The sequence below is a fragment of the Geotrypetes seraphini genome, chromosome 2, assembly GCF_902459505.1.
Source record: "Geotrypetes seraphini chromosome 2, aGeoSer1.1, whole genome shotgun sequence".
NCBI lineage: Eukaryota > Metazoa > Chordata > Amphibia > Gymnophiona > Dermophiidae > Geotrypetes > Geotrypetes seraphini.
The window spans coordinates 6,582,831-6,598,544 of NC_047085.1; the positions used below are offsets into that span (position 1 = coordinate 6,582,831).

At 43.4% G+C, this 15,714-nt stretch overlaps 1 protein-coding gene across 3 annotated transcripts in view; it reads left to right on the forward strand.

The window, feature by feature from the left end:
- CCDC166 (coiled-coil domain containing 166) overlaps window positions 1–15,714 on the forward strand; it is a 34,995-nt gene that overhangs the window by 7,794 nt on the left and 11,487 nt on the right. Inside the window, exon 2 of one of the 3 annotated variants that reach the window (XR_004538397.1) lies at window positions 5,371–8,038. The exons of 1 other annotated variant lie outside the window; for it this stretch is intronic. The gene's annotated coding sequence lies outside the window, so the exon portion shown is untranslated. Of the gene's footprint in view, window positions 1–5,370; window positions 8,039–14,281; window positions 14,526–15,714 lie in introns of those variants that run through there. One more of the 3 variants, XM_033934232.1, reaches the window with a different exon arrangement.

The following is a 15,714-nucleotide window of genomic DNA, read 5'->3' on the forward strand; positions in this document are numbered from 1 at the left end:
AATTTGTTTGGTTGGGGAAAAGACCTAGAATTGCTTTAGTAAAGTTACAAAAAACAATTGTGGAAGGGGGGGTAAATTTTCCAAATTTTTATAGGTACCATCAAGCCTATATTTTAAGACAGGGTATGTACTGGGTCCTTCCAGAGCTCATGGAGAATGTCCCAGACTGGTTGTATTTAGAATGGCGACTCATGTTTCCTATACATTTGGTTCATCTTTTGAGTATACCAATGCCTAATAGATACAAAGGGAATAGAATTTTGATTGATACTTGGAAGACTTTGAGATATGTTACTAAATTATCACCTATTCCAATTTTTAAATCGGGCTAAACTCCAAGATTAAAATAGGCGGTCATAAAATTCTCTGGAAACAATGGATCATTGCAGGAATAAGAACTTTAAATGATGTTATTTCAAATGGTAAGCTGCTTAGTTTTTCACAGCTGCAACATAAATATGGTTTTACTAAGTCACAAAGTTTTAAATGGTTGCAGCTGAAGCAGGCTATTCAGGAGGGGTTCCTTGAATGGAAAGTTCTTGATAATCAATATAGTTTGGAAGTCCTATGTTTCCAGGCGGATTTCTTGGGTCACCAAGCCGCTAAGTGGTACAAATTGATATATGGTTTTACAAATAAAAAACAAAAAATGGGTCTAAGAGACATTTGGAGCATTGAGATTAAGCATCAAATTTCTGCTTCTCAATGGCCACGAATTTGGTCTTGGAGAATTAGATGTACAGTGTCAGCATCTATGAGACAGACTTGGTTCTTTTTGTTGCATAGAGCTCTTTTGACCCCAGTACGTTTACAAAAGTTTGATAGCTCTAGATCTAATAAATGTTGGCCATGTAATCTAGAAGCAGGGACTTTGGATCATCTAATTTTTTATTGTCCTTGTATTAACGCCTTCTGGAAGTCAATTTGGTCTCAAATTAATTATTTTCTAGAAAATCCAGTTGCTATGTCATATGATACAATTTTGTTTGGAATAATGATGAGAGCAAAAAGTCAAATTTCAGCAAATAATAATAAATTACTAATGATTATGACAGGAGTTGCCATTCAGAATATAACTAGAAATTGGAAAGATTATACAAGACTTAACTATACTTTTTGGTAGAATTCTATATGTTATATTTATAAAATGGAACAAATTCTTGCTATGCAAAAAGGAAATTATAACAAGTTTAAAAAAATTTGGGGGCCATTGATTGAATATTCAAATGATTAGACACTTTTTTTTTTAATAGAAGAATAATATGTTATGGGATTGGGAGTGTATAATGTGTGAGATTCAAATAAAATGTTGATATGTGTGGAAGGGAAGGGGGGAGGGGGGATAATATAAGATTTAATATTATATGAAGTATACAAGTGAATTGTATGAATATTGAATGATTATTGTATACTTGTTATGAGATATGAAAATGAATAAAGAATTGAAAAAAAAAAAAAACGGCTTGACCGATTTGAACGAAACTTGGTATGCAGATCCCTCACTACCTGGGGTGATATGTTCTGGGGGTCTCGCGGCCCACAACTCTATGTTGCTTGCTCAAGGCTGGGTTCACCCAAGCATTTATATGTTCTTGCTCCAGGAGGTGAAACTAAAAATGTTGTTTATAATCACGTTTTGCGTTAGTTGTATTGTATTCATTTTGTCAAATATTTCACATTATATTTTGAATATTGTACTTTTTATTAAGCTGTAAAAAAATAATTTCATTCACCACTATAAAGTATCTTTATTTGAATCCATTTACAGTGTTATTGCTATAATTAAATACCCGTGCAACGCCGGGGCATCAGCTAGTAAAATATATATTAAGAATATAAATATTCAATAATGGTGCTCAGCGAAAGCCATTTAGAACTTCAAGGCATAAAGAGCACGGGACTCTACCAGTTCTGGCTTAAATCCATCATAGTAACATAGTAGATGACGGCAGATAAAGACCCGAATGGTCCATCCAGTCTGCCCAACCTGATTCAATTTAAATTTTTTAATTTTTTCTTCTTAGCTATTTCTGGGCAAGAATCCAAAGCTTTACCCGGTGCTGTGCTTGGGTTCCAACTGCCGAAATCTCTGTTAAGACTTACTCCAGCCTCCCAGCCATTGAAGCCCTCTCCAGCCCATCCTCCACCAAACGGCCATATACAGACACAGACCGTGCAAGCCTGCCCAGTACTGGCCATCATAGCACTCCTCCCTTCCTACCACTATGTGTCACAACCTGCAGAGGGACGGAACTTTGCATGATATGCCCATCTGGGCGAAACATAAAGTCAAAATAACAATTTATAGTGCAGTGGAAATGATATCATCAGGCAATAGTACATGGAGATCCTGAGGGGAACCGGCGTTTGAGCGTCACTTTTATTATAAATTGGATTTCTATTTTTATGTCTGCAGCATTTTCTGATCAGAATCGATCTATTAACAAAAGGCCCTTTTATTCCCAGTTAGAGACATCCCTATGTTCACCCTGCAAATGTCAGTAATTGATCTTTTCTGCTTTTCTTTATGTGACAACACACAGCTCATAATTCCTAATCGCATCTTGCACAATTTAATTGGTCACATGACAAATTTTGAGCGCAAACAGCACACTTTTAAAAGAAAAAAAAATCATTTATATTCCACATATCCTACAATTCTTTGCAGGTTACAAATTATTCAGTTACTCGAGCATTTTTCCCTAACTGTCCCTGTGGGCTCCCACTCTTTCTAATGTACCTGGGACAATGGGAGGGATTAAGTGACTTGCCCAGGGTCACAAGAAGCAGCGTGGGGGTGCTGAGGCTGTAGCTTTAACCACTGGACCACTCTAGAAATCAAAATGTAGCAAAATTGATCCAAGTATAGGACAATCCAGCCATTGTGACATCACTGATGAGGTTGGCTCTTATTGGTAGAGTGAGGCATTATGACATCACAATACCAGCTCTATTTATTCCATTTTCTATACCGTTCTCCCAGGGGAGCTCAGAATTGTTTACATGAATTTATTCAGGTCCTCAAGCATTTTTCCCAAACTGTTCTGCTGGGCTCCCACTCTATCTAATGTACCTGGGACAATGGGAGGGATTAAGTGACTTGCCCAGGGTCACAAGGAGCAGTGCAGGATTTGAACCCACAACCTCAGGGTGCCGAGGCTGTAGCTCTAACCACTGCACCACACATGATCTTTTTTTTTTTATATATATACTCATCCCCCCATCCCCCATTTTACTAAGCCACGGTAGAGGTTTCTACTGCGGTCCAGAACACTAAATGCTCAGACACTAATTCTGTGAGCGTCAGAGCATTTAGCGCTCTGGGCCGCGGTAGAAACCTTTACCACAGCTTAGTAAAAGGAGGGAATATATTTCTTGTCAGTCAAGTGTCTCTATTTTTTATATGTCCATTTTTATTTATACAATTTGTTATTATATTATATTGTATCTGTCAAACAGCTAAAATAAAGGTAGTGAAAACGATGGGGCTGGATGGTGTGCATTCGAGGGTGCTGAAGAAACTTAGGGAAGTTCTGGTGACTTCGCTGACTGACCTTTTCAATGCGTCTCTAGAGTTGGGAGTGGTAGTAAGGAAAAAGTAGGGAATTACAGGCCAGTAAGTCTGACTTCTGTGGTAAGCAAATTAATGGAAATGCTTTTAAAATAGAGAATGGTCAAGTTTCTGGAATCCTGTGGATTACAGGAATGGAGGCAACATGGATTCACTAGATGTAGGTCTTGTCAGACAAAACTCAATTTCTTTGACTGGGTAACCAGAGAATTAGATAGAGGATGTGCACGAGATGTGGTGTATTTAGATTTTACCATCTAATAAATAAATTGAGTGCACTCGGGCTGGGTCCCAAAGTGACGGGCTGAGTCAGGAACTGGTTGAGTGGAAGTCGACAGAGGGTAGTGATCAAAGGAGATCGTTCTGAGGAAAGGGAAGTTTCCAGTGGTGTGCCTCAAGGTTCTGTTCTCAGGCCTGTTCTTTTTAACATTTTATAACCAATATTGCTGAAGGGTTGTCGGGTAAGATTTGTCTTTTTGCCGATGATACAAAATCAGCAATAGAGTAGATATGCTGGATGATGTGAATAACATGAAGAAAGACTTGGTGAAGCTTGAAGAATGGTCGGAAATTTGGCAGCTACAATTTAATGCTAAGAAATGCAAGGTCATGCATTTGGGCTGCAAAAACCTGAAGGAACGGTACCGTTTAGGGGTGAAGAACTTATGTGCATGACAGAAGACTTGGGTGTGATTGTAGGTGATGATCTTTAGGTGGCCAAACAGGTTGAAAAGGTGACAGTGAAAGCTAGAAGGATGCTAGGTTGCATAGGGAGAGGTATGGCCAGTAGGAAAAAGGAGGTATTGATGCCCCTGTATAAGACTTTGGTGAGAATATTGTGTACAATTCTGGAGGCCGTACCTTCAAAAAGATATAAAAAGGATGGAGTTGGTCCAGAGGAAGGCTACTAAAATGGTGTCTGGTCTTCATCATAAGGCATATGGGGACAGACTTAAAGATCTCAATTTGTATACTTTGGAGGAAAGGCGGGAGATGGGAGATATGATAGAGATGTTTAAATACTTACGTGATGTAAATGCGCCTGACTCGAGGAACTCTGCAATGAGAGGGCATAGGATGAAGTTAAGAGGTGATGGGCTCTGGAGTAATCTAAGGAAATACTTTTATACAGAAAGGGTGGTAGATGCGTGGAACAGTCTCCAGGAAGAGGTGGTGGAGAGAGAGACTGTGTCTGAATTCAAAAGGGCCTGGGATAGGCATGTGAGATCTCTCAGAGAGAGAAAGAGATAATGGTTACTGCAGATGGGCAGACTGGATGAGCCATTTGGCCTTTATCTGCCATCTTGTTTCTATGTTACTATTTTATGTAGACCCTCTGAGGCAGCCTGTTATACCGAAACACGGTCCGTGTCAGGTCTATCAATAAATTAATCTTTGATTTCTTGGAACTCAAAGGCCCTTTGGGCTCCTTTTCTTTTGCTCTCGGTTTGTACTTTGAGTCCCTTTTTCTATTGCGATTGACTCAACGATGTCCAGGACCACTTCGAAAACTTGGACGTTTCAAAATATTTTTAATCCTTTTGAGATTGGATTTAATTTGTCAGTTATTTTGACTGTATGTCGGCTGTCTTTTTTTTTGTTTGTTTGTTTTATATTGCTTATTTTGCATTGTTTACTACAAACTGCTTTAAAACTGATATTCAAAGTGCTATATCAAATTATTAAATCAAATCAAGTTTATATCGAATACAAGGTCAGAAAGAATGGTTCATAAGATCTGAAAATCAAAGAGGTGATTGGAAACTCATGTTGGCTATTCTGTGTCTTCTTACTTGCAGGACCTGGCCAGGAGGCCATGCCCACTCGGAAGAGATCTGGGATACTGCCAGCTCACAGACCACCGTCCAAAGCAAAGCAGGAAATATCTAGTCCAAAGGAAGAGGCGGAAGATGAAGTCCCAGATCCCTTTCCTAAGCTGGAGGATATACGAAGTGGGCCAGAGGAGGACGTTGTGGTCTCGTATGAAGCCAAGCAGCAGATGGGGATGCAACGTCTGCTCCAGTCCCATCTGACGGCAACTCGTAATGACATAGTGAGTCTTCAGGAGCAAATGTTGCACCTCCAGCACTCTGTTGATGCAAACACCCTTGCAGTGAAGAATCTTTCTGCAGCTGTGGCCCAGGGTTTCACCAACTTAACAGAAGCCATTAATAAACAGACCACTGCACTCAGGACGCAGACCACAACCATCATAGAGGGATTAGCAGCCTCCATACATCCCAGAGGAGAATCCCCAGCCTCAGAAATCTGTGATTTACCAACTGAACCAACTCCAAATCTCAGGAGACGGGGAAGGTCACAAAAGGGGTTACCTGGCCCAGACTAATCGAAATGGACCAATGTGCGGTTTGATTTTATTGCACCATGGACAATGCCAGTGACTGAAATGAATAGCCTGAAGGATAAAGCTGGGCTCACTTTCTTTTGCATAGCATCACAATGCCAAACACCAAGTCTCCAGGCGTGTTCTGGAAGGTGCTGAGCAAGGGCTGTCAAATCTTTGTGGCACATCCTCCAGTCCACTACATCAGGGTCTCTCAACTCGGTCCTAGAGGTACCCCTTTGTCACTGAGGTTTTCAGGATAGGCACAATGAATATGTATGAAAGAAATTTGCATATAATGGAGGCAAATCAAGTTTATGCATAGTCTTTGTGGCTATCGTGCACTTCATCATTAAAGGAGAGGGTCTGAAACGGTGGTTCTTAAATCTGCCCTGGGGGACACCCAGCCAATCGGGTTTTCAATGAATATGCACAAGTGAGATTTGCCTAAAAAGTAGGTAGTAAGCATGCAAATTTCTCTTATTACCATTCACACTAGGAGCACACTTGAGTGCAAAAACTTTCCTCCCCAAAAAACCACAAGTCCACTTTGACGTAAGTCAGCTCCTCATTCAAAATAATTTTTTAAAAAATATGATGTGCTCAGACCCGTAACCAAAATGCCAGAGAATAGGTAAGGGTTGCCACGAGACCGTCATAGCCACATCAAGGTACCAGCCGCCCATGCTTTGCCACGCAGACCATATCCAGGTGGCAAGGCCAGCCGCGAACTGGAAGAACCGCCACTCACACTATGGAGATAAGTACACGGAATAGATATATATATATCCAGTGAGCACATCATATTTTAAAAAAAATTATTTTGAATGAGGAGCTGACGTACCTCAAAGAGGACTTGTGGTTTTTTGGGTTGAATGCATATTCATTAGGGATATCTTGGCTGGGGGGGTCCTCCAGGTCAGGTTTAAGAAACATAGATAATGCACACTGCTTATAGCAGTACTGAGTAAACACCAACGTCAGTCACATCCGTTCCCCGAAAACACTTAGTGGTGGGAACATGCAGTCCTTATATTTGACAAGCAAAGTGCAATATAAAGCCATACCACATGGATCCCTATAGGCCAGTGTAACAGTAGGGTTTAGACCACATCCATCCTGCTTGATATGAAGTATGCCACTCGGAGGGTCAGAGGGTGGGGCCAGACTGGTGCTGCTTTCTTTCTTTGCAGGATAGCTTAGCTAAAGGTCCGATGTAGCTGTGGCTTGGTGCAACTCTGCTGTGAATCAAAGGTCTCGTGTGGGGGATATACAGCACTTCTCATGGTAAATCCTGCCCCTTAGGTGATGTGGATGTCGCACATGGAGCCATTTGAAGACCGTATATTTTAAAATGCCCGTGTGCAGAGGGCCTTTTGGCACTCTCCCCTCTGTAAGGTGTAGGTCACTGAGCACAAACTTTAAATTCGTAGGAAGAACTGGAGTACAAAATGCATACAAACACATACTTATAAACGGCAATAAAAGCTGACTGTGACGCCTTAATGTTCCCTTTAAGGAGAAAAAGGGAGACGCTGCCCTGGAACTGTGAAGGAGAGAGAGCTGTCAAATGCACGAGCTCCCCTTAACACTTCTATCATTGGCCAGACAAAAAAAAAAAAACCTCATGAACTTTTTCCAAATGTGTATTGCAGTTGCACTACTACCATTTATTATTTCTATAGCGCAGAAAGGCGTACGCAGTGCTGTACATTCTAACACACAGTAGACAGTCCCTGCTCAGAAGAGCTTGCAAGTCAATGAAGCCATCCACGCAATGCGCGGCGGCGGTGAAAAGGGCGAACAGAATTCTAGGAATGATAAAGAAGAGGATCACGAACAGATCGGAGAAGGTTATCATGCCGCTGTACCGGGCCATGGTATGCCCGGAGTACTACGTCCAGCACTGGTCGCCGTACATGAAGAAGGACATGGTACTACTCAAAAGGGTCCAGAGAAGAACGACTAAGATGGTGAAGGGGCTGTTTGTGTTGCCGTTCGGTGAGAGATTAGAGAAACTGGGCCTCTTCTCCCTTGAAAAGTGGAGGCTGAGAGGGGACATGATCGAAACATTCAAGGTACTGAAGGGAATAGACTAGATAAAGGCAGGTTGTTCACCCTCTCCAAGGTAGAGAGAACGAGAGGGCACTCTCTAAAATTGAAAGGGGATAGATTCCATACAAACGTAAGGAAGTTCTTCTTCACCCAGAGAGTGGTGGAAAACTGGAACGCTCTTCCGGAGGCTGTTATAGGGGAAAACACCCTCCAGGGTTTCAAGACAAAGTAGATAAAGACAGGTTGTTCACCCTCTCCAAGGTAGGGAGAACGAAAGGGCACTCTCTAAAGTTAAAAGGGGATAGATTCCGTACAAACGTAAGGAAGTTCTTCTTCACCCAGAGAGTGGTAGAAAACTGGAACGCTCTTCCGGAGACTGTTGTAGGGGAAAACACCCTCCAGGGATTCAAGACAAAGTCAGACAAGTTCCTGCCGAACCGGAACATACGCAGGTAGGGCCAGTCTCAGTTAGGGCACTGGTCTTTGACAGAGGGCCACCGCGTGAGCGGACTGCTGGGCACGATGGACCCCCTGGTCTGACCCAGCAGCGGCAATTCTTATGTTCAATCTAATTTAGACAGGATATTTCAGGGTTGGGGAGGTTATAGTGGATCTAGGTATCTGACAGCAGTGAGTGGGAGTGAAGAGTTGAAACCAGTTTCCAAAAAGTGGGCCTTTAGCTTGGATTTGAACACTGCCAGGGATGGAGCAAGATGTACTGATTCAGGCATACAGTGCCACAAGAAAGAAGGGACAGAGTCTGGAGTTGGCAGTGGAAGAGAAGGGGGGCTTGTCTGATGAGCGGAGATCACGGAGGAGATGAGTGAGGAGAGATATGGGGGGGCTTCAGAGCGAATGTACTTGTAGGTGAGCAAGAGGAGTTGAAACGGTATTTGGAACTGGACGGGGAGCCAAAGAATAGAAAAGTGCTTATCCCATTCAAGATCAGCCTTCAACACGCTATACTTATTTATTTTAACCCTTTTTAATCCGCCTTTATCCAAGGCAGCTGTGTTTCATGCCTAACAGTGCCCTGAAGAAAGGGTCGTTAGACCGTGAAACGATGGCCACCGTCAGCTGCATTGAGCACAAATAAGTACAGCGTGTTGTAGAAATTGAATGGGATAAGCGCTTTTCTATTCTTTCAAAGGCTAGTGCAACTGCTATACGCATTCGGAAAAGTTTCAGGAGGGGTTTTTTGGTCTGAGTTTCGAGTTTATCATATATTTCAATGCATATAACAATTAAAAAAAAAAAAAAAAAAAGGGGGGGAGGACAAAACAAGACATTGTATACAAATTCTATACGTTCTAATCCAAACGGGTACAAAAGGCAAGGGGGATGAACTACAATCTGTAAAGAAAGAAAAGAAACATTTAGGGAAGAACACACATGGTGGGAGCACATAAAAAGAAAATGAAGAATAATTTGGCGTAAGATTCATTAAGGTCTGAAGATTTAGTTCTTGGTAAGTTTTGCTGTCTATGTTTTGAACGCGTCCTTGTACCGAAAGCTTTTTAAGGAGCGCTTGAATTTTTCTAAGGAAGGTTCATTACATAGATATAACGGGGTGCTATGACCGAGAAAATGGCAGATCTCCTGGTCCCTATTATTTTTAGAGAAGGAATAGATAATAAATGTCGTTTGGTGCTCCTACATTTCACAGCGTCGTCTCCCTTTTCCTCCTTCAAGGGAACATTAAGGCGCCACAGTCGGTTCTTACTTGTTGGTCAGTGAGCGCAGACATTGCCTAGTTTCTGCTCGCTGGCGCTACAAGCGGCCTCCATAGGAAGGCTTCTAGAGAGCGTTTCCCCTCCTGAACCCACTTGCACGTGATTAGGGACATCCCACTGTGACCACAAAGCCTGGAAAAATGCTAATCCAGCACATTTCTGTGTCCCCATGCCAGGGGGATCTTGGATTCATAGTTTTCCTGACTTATTGAGAGAGAGACAGGACTTCTTCGCACTGAAACCTCAGCATCAGTCTCTGGGTGCTAGCTTTTTGTTAAAATGTCCTTGTTTGGGTTCTAATGCTAGGGGGGGTAATGCACTCGCTCTTTTTTTATCCTACTTCCATAACTTTTTCAGGGCTAGCGAAGGAATTACCCTTGCTTAAATCTCCCTGCTGTTATGCCGGCTTGAGCGTCTGCCTTTACCGGTGTCCCATATTGCTATATTTCTTTTTATAAATTTTTCTTTATTGTGATTGATACTTTTGAGATCGATTTTCTTGAAAACGCAACTATTTCTCAATGCCTTCATGCGCTAATGCCATTTGCTGTGAATGCTTTCCCATCCTGTAAATGTGTTTAAGGGATTTTCCCTCTCTTCCACAACCGCCCTGAAGCCCTTTAAATCTCTCTGGGCTTCGGGGCCGGTACCACACGGCAGCCGCTAGCGTGGCTTTGTAGAAGAGGAGATTTGTCTTTCCATCTTGTAGGATGAACTTAAAAGAAGGTTTTGATAATGGTATCGTTAGTTAATTGTGTTTGTCTTGTCGAAACATGCTTGTATTTTAAATATGTATGCATGTAATCTTGTAAACCGCATAGTTTTTATGCGGTATATAAATTTTTAAATAAATAAATAATCAATATTTTTTTCAGTTTCCTTTTGTCACTCTTTTTGGTGTAACGCATGGAACCTCCAGGCAGAGATGGTGGAATTCAAGAAAGCATGGAGGGGCAAATTGGACTCCTATACTGCCTTTTTGTTTCTTTGACACTGAAAGCGGCTGGCACAGGAGGATTAAGTGACTTGCCCAGGGTCACAAGGCGCAGCACTGGCCTTGGATCTCTCAGCCTTTGGGTATAGAGGCAGCAGCTCTACCAGTGAGCCGAGCCATACCACACGGTCATTATCTGTTGTCATTTTCTCTGTCTCTGTACCATCCTGGTGCAATCAGGATTGCTCTGGGGTGGCTGTAATGATTTTTGGCTGAATTATCTGGACAATACAGCTGAAACGTGATGGTCAATGTCACATATCTGGATGACAGGTGCTACTTCCTAGAAAACTGATTTTGAATACATATTTATTGGCTTATTCAGCAAAAACTTAGGCTGTAGAGTATGGCATAGTGGTTAAAGCTACAGCCTGAGCACCCTGAGGTTGTGGGTTCAAACTCTGCACTGCGCCTTGTGACCCCTGGGCAAGTCACTTAATCCCCCCATTGCCCAGGTACATTAGATAGATTGTGAGCCCAAAGAGACAGGGAAAAACGCTTGAGTGCCTGAAAAAATTCATGTAAACCGTTCTGAGCTCCCCTGGGAGAAAAGTATAGAAAATTGAATAAATAAGTAGTGTGAAAAGTTTTTGGTATTGTGACGTCATAATGTCTCATTCCACCAATAAGAGCCAACCTCATCAGTGATGTCACAATGGCTGGATAGTCCTACACTTAGATCCCTTTTGCTACATTTTGATTTCTAGAGTGGTCTAGTGGTTAAAGCTCCAGCCTCAGCACCCTGAGGTTGTGGGTTCAAATCCATGCTGCTCCTTGTGACCCTGGGCAAGTCACTTAATCCCCCCATTGCTCCAGGTGCATTAGGCAGATTGTGAGCCACTGGGACAGACAGGGAAAATGCTTGAGTACCTGAATAAATTAATGTAAACCATTCTGAGTAGAGACAATTGAATGAATACATGCTTTGTAAATGTGAGAAATGGAAATGTATTTTTCTAATGATGTTAATTGTTTCAAAATGATGCAAAGGTGTGAAAACATTAAACACTTAGGGCTAGATTTACTAATCGCGTCCAATCCGTGTGCAATCCGTGGCAGGCCGACCAATTCACTACGGGTCCATATTCAGATGGGAGCAATCCTGACGCATGCGCAGACCATCTTCTTTGCCTGTAGGTGGTCTGCGCATGCGTTTGTCCTCAGTAGTAACTTCTTTTTTTTTGCTTTGATGCTGCTGTTCCTGGGTGGGGCAGTGCAAGTTCATCCTGCCCCTCCTCGAGCCTTGGAGGCCGTGGAAATTTCCCCGGATTCTTTTTCCCGCCATTCGGCCCGGCGCCCCCTCCCCCAGCATGGGAGCGTGCGCCCCATGGCAGCCAGCAAACAGAGCAGTGACAGTCGTGAAGAGGACCGTGCCTCAGCTGGGCCTAGAGATTCACCCCGACTCGCCTGCAATTGCCTCCCTGACTTCAGGGCGAGCCTGTGGTTTTAAGCCGTGGGTTTAAAGCGGGGCTGCACTGCAGCATGCTCTGGAACAGAACACGCTGTAGTGCAGCCCCGCTTTAAAACCATGGGCTCGCACTGAAGTAGGGGCGGCAAGAGCAGGAGAGGCTGGACGTGAGCTGTCAGCAGTGCTATTCTGGCTACCTCCTCTACTGCCAGACCAGGGTACACAAAAATCCCCCCCATTGGAGCTGCTACAGCTTAAAGAAGGGGTAGGGAACTCCGGTCCTCGAGAGCCGTATTCCAGTCGGGTTTTCAGGATTTCCCCAATAAATATGCATTGAAAGCAGTGCATGCAAATAGATCTCATGCATATTCATTGGGGAAATCCTGAAAACCCGACTGGAATACGGCTCTCGAGGACCGGAGTTCCCTACCCCTGGCTTAAAGGGACTTTCTGCCAGCACTGTCCAAGAATGAAACGTAAATAAAAGAACTGAAAAGCAAAACAAAAAACCGGCACGAGCTTGAATCTGGGCGGCAGCTGATTCAAGAGAAACGGGCAGGAGAGTCGGCAGGGACTGAGCAACTATTCTGTTCCTACTTTGGATGCCCTTCCCTTCATTTGCATGCGTGGATCAGAATCGGATCGGGAGGAAGGTTAGTGAATCGGGACTGGATTGTTGGGCTTAGTGAATCTAGCCCTTAAGTATGATAAAACAGAACAGGGAAACTGCAAGAACTAAAGACACTAAAGGAGCTTATAATAACACATGAATTCCAGCAGAGGGAATTTGTGCATATAAAACTCAGAAACACTTGCTAAGTCAGGAGAAAAGAGGGGGGCCAATTCCTGGGGCAAGTGAACATTAAATTTGAGGTATTGGCATAACTAACCACAAGGGCCTCGAGCCTAAGTACGTTACATGCAGGGTGAAAATGTGAGAGGAGGAGCCAGTGCCCAAATAAGGGGAATGGGAGAATGTAATTAGGGGGCGGAGAGACAGGAAGTAGGTGTGAAAGAATCTGATAGGCTGTGAACTGCTCTATCCAATGAGCGGACTGGCAGAAGGGACTGCTAAAGAGCTGGGTGACCATGTAAACTTCTGTGTGCCTACTTTGCCAATTTTTGTGCGGATTGGACACCCTTTTGGGCCAAAAAGTAAATAAACTCAATTGCATTACTTTACCACAGGGATCTCAAAGTCCCTCCTTGAGGGCCGCAATCCAGTTGGGTTTTCAGGATTTCCCCGATGAATATGCATTGAAAGCAGTGCATGCACATAGATCTCATGCATATTCATTGGGGAAATTCTGAAAACCCGACTGGATTGCGGCCCTCAAGGAGGGACTTTGAGACCCCTGCTTTACCACAAAGTCATCTGGTGGGCGGCACTTTTCTCACATAAATGTGAGAGACGGAGTCACGGAGTTGGAGAATTCCCTGCCCCCCCACCGACTGTCCAGAACAAGCCCATAAAACAGGAAAGATGTCCTTTCATCCTTCACCCTAAAAACGCAAAAGGTTTGGTTACATGTCATTTAGTTCAGTGGTTCCCAACCCTGTCCTGGAGGACCACCAGGCCAGTTGGGTTTTCAGGACAGCCCTAATGAATATGCATGAGAGAGATCAGCATATAATGGAGGTGCCAGGAATGCAAATCTGCTCCATGCATATTCATTAAGGCTATCCTGAAAACCCGACTGGCCTGGTGGTCCTCCAGGACAGGGTTGGGAACCACTGATTTAGTTGGTTATATTTAACTGGTGCATGGGGGAAGTTTTCGAAAGCATAAGTTCAACCAGCCAACTTCCCAAAGATAGCCAGTGAAACCTTGAACGATCCACCTCCATGTTTTTCATGTGAAATCCTTGCATGCTAAACAGCCCTGAGGTTCAACCGATTATGTTCACCAAACATGCCATACAAGAACAATCATTAGACTACTACAGCAAATACACAGTGATTAAACATCATAAGAACATAAGAATTGCCGCTGCTGGGTCAGACCAATGGTCCATTCTGCCCAGCGGTCCGCTCACGCGGCGGCCCCAAGGTCAAGACCAGTGCTCCTAATGAGTCCAGTCTCACCAGTTTAGCATGAACTGGTCCAACTTTGAAGAATAACCTATTACAGACATCCTCCATCCTTTATATCCAATGCAGAGGCAGAAACAATACAACCAGACCTGCCCAGCTTTTATTGAATATGAGAGACCGGCTGCCAGGGCCTACCATGCTAAACAGCCCTGAGACGGGTTGATTGGTCCATAGGATGGTGTTCTCATCATTGCTATGGAGATGCAGGAAGAAGCAAGGGACGCAGAGATGATGTGACTTCACAATGATAGAAATGGTTCTAGTGCTTCTATTGGAAGTGGACAGTTGCAGACCCCTCAGTCTTCCAGAGATCACAACTACAGGAGGTAGGTAAAGCATCTAGTACAGTCCTCCAAAGGACTCACATTCTCAGATCTGTCACAGGCAGCCAAGCTAGCATGTATTGAACTTGCCTCTTACTTGATTCCTGGCTTCTGGTCATCTTAGGTATCCTTATATTAAGATATAAAAAGAACCCCTTCTCTTTCAGGTACTTAGGCTTTAAGGGGGGCTATATGATGACAGGCTCCTGAGAAAATTAAAGAGTCTTGAGATAGCTGACAAAGTTCAGTTGTGGATTAGGAATTGGTTATTGGACAGAAAACAGAGGGTAGGGTTAAATTGTCATTTTTCTCAATGGAGGAGAGTAAATAGTGGAGTGCCGCAGGGGTCTGTACTGGGACCGGTCCTATTTAACTTATTTATAAATGATCTGGAAATTGGAATGACAAGTGAGGTGATTAAATTTGCAGATGACACTAAATTGTACAAAGTTGTTAAGACGGAAGACCCTAGGAAATTGGAAGACTGGGCATCCAAATGGCAGATGAAATTTAATATGGACAAATGCAAAGTGATGCACATTGGGAAGAACAACCTGAATTACCGGATGTAGGGTCCACCTTGGGGATTAGCACCCAAGTAAAGGTTCTGGGTGTTATCATAGACAATACATAAGAACATAAGAATTGCCGCTGCTGGGTCAGACCAGTGGTCCATCATGCCCAGCAGTCCACTCATGCGGTGGCCCCCAGGTCAAAGACCAGTGCTCTAAATGAGTCCAGCCTCACCTGCGTACGTTCCACTTTAGTAGGAACTTGTCCAACTTTGTCTTGAATCCCTGGAGGGTGTTTTTCCCCTATAACAGACTCTGGAAGAGCATTCCAGTTTTCTACCACTCTCTGGGTGAAGAAGAACTTCCTTACGTTTGTACAGAATCTATCCCCTTTCAACTTTAGAGAGTGCCCTCTCGTTCTCCCTACCTTGGAGAGGGTGAACAACCTGTCTTTATCTACTAAGTCTATTCCCTTCAGAATTTTAAATGTTTCGATCTTGTCCCCTCTCAGTCTCCTCTGTTCAAGGGAGAAGAAGCCCAGTTTCTCCAATCTCTCACTGTACGGCAATTCCTTTAGCCCCTTAACCATTTTAGTCGCTCTTCTCTTTACCCTTTGAGTAGTACCGTGTCCTTCTTTATGTATGGCGACCAGTGCTGGACGCAGTATTCCAGGTGAGGGC